Below are 1,693 nucleotides of genomic sequence, written 5' to 3' on the forward strand. Positions count from 1 at the left end.
TATAATTCATAGTATGATTATAGGCTGCTGTATCAACTTGTTAAATGAATTAGGCAAAAAGAAGAAGAATTCATATTTGCATTAGGGAATAATAGGGAGGATAGTTGATGAGATTAAATATCCTAATTGTTTCTATAGTGGTTAAATCAAAAGTTTTACTATTAGTTTTTATTCCATTTAATTTTCAATTGTTGTTTCTGAACTTTTTAGTTTCTTTTGCTGTGTCTACAAAAATCAAGAATTTTAATTAATCAAATAGAATTAAAAAGATTGATTGATTGGTAATTGATAAATCAGTCCTTGAGGACGATACTTGGTTTTTACCATTTTATTACAAATTGCGACTGTGTGCACTTGCATATCAAAAATATCGCAACAAGTTTTTGGCGCCGTTGCCGGGGACTGAAAATAATTATCAATATCAGTCTAATTAATTTTTATTCTAATTTGATTTTAATTTCTCTTGTTTTTAATCTGTTTAGTTGCTTAATTTGTCTATCTCAGGTCAATTTTGGTATATGCGTGGCAGAAGAGGAGCAGACAGTCTTGTTCCTTTGAATCCTGAGATTGAAAAGTCTTGTAAGCAAATCAGAAAGAACAAGAGGGAGGCCCAGAAATCTGTGAAGATGGCACAGAATGAAGGGGATGGCAGGAATGTTCTAATTCCTGGAATTGTACAAGGGGGTAGGCTCAGAACAATGCTGAGAGGAGCCTGAGAGATTATGTACTGCCCACTCTGACGGGAGTACAAAATAGTATACGCCCACCAGCTGTAGAGGCTAACAACTTTGAAATCAAGCCAGCTATTCTACAAATGGTGCAATCCTCTGTTCAATTTAATGGGTTGCCTTCTGAAGATCCTCACACCCATTTGTCTAATTTTTTGGAGCTGTGTGGAACTTTTAGATACAATGGGGTGAGTGATGACGCTATTAAGCTTAGGCTTTTCCCATTTTCTTTGAGGGACAGAGCTAAAAGTTGGCTGAACTCGTTGCAACCAAACTCTATTGTCACCTAGCAAGATCTAGCTCAGAAGTTTTTGTCAAAATTCTTACCTCCTTCCAAAGCTGCTAAATTGAGGGGAGAGATTAATAATTTTTGCCAGAATGATGGAGAGTCTTTGTATGAAGCTTGGGAACGGTTCAAGGAACTCTTGAGAAGATGTCCTCATCATGGCATTGAACAGTGGATGTTAGTACAGAATTTTTACAATGGTTTATGTCCTATAACCAGAACCATTATTGATGCTGCAGCGGGTGGTACTTTTATGAGCAAGAGTGCAACTGGTGCTTATGAGCTGCTGGAGGACATGGCCACAAACAATCATCAGTAGTCTGAGGAAAGATCATCGGGGGTCAGAAAGGTAGCTGGGGTGCGTGAGCTGGATGCCATTACTGCTTTCACAGCTCAGGTAGCTACACTCACTAAACAATTACAACAGAGCATTGTATCTGCTAATGCGGTTCAAATGGCAGCTAGGTGTGAAATCTGTGGTGGTCCTCACTCTTTTGACCAGTGTCCTACCAGTATTAATAATAACATTCTGATGGATCAAGCTCAGGTTCAAGCGGTGGGAAACTTTCAGAGGCCATTCAATAATCCATTCTCCAATACTTACAATCCTGGGTGGCGAAATCATCCTAATTTTTCTTGGAGGAATAATCATGGCCAGCAACCTCAGTTTCAGGGTCAA

The 1,693-nt window shown here is 38.5% G+C and overlaps 1 non-coding gene across 1 annotated transcript; it reads right to left on the bottom strand.

Annotated features, from left to right (window-relative positions):
- Nucleotides 1-1,072: 1,072 nt before the first annotated feature.
- On the bottom strand, nucleotides 1,073-1,179 carry LOC133780875 (small nucleolar RNA R71). The gene has a single exon (XR_009869683.1). It is a non-coding gene; the product is annotated as a small nucleolar RNA R71 (small nucleolar RNA).
- Nucleotides 1,180-1,693: the final 514 nt, after the last annotated feature.

The sequence above is a fragment of the Humulus lupulus genome, chromosome 5 (genome assembly GCF_963169125.1).
Source record: "Humulus lupulus chromosome 5, drHumLupu1.1, whole genome shotgun sequence".
NCBI lineage: Eukaryota > Viridiplantae > Streptophyta > Magnoliopsida > Rosales > Cannabaceae > Humulus > Humulus lupulus.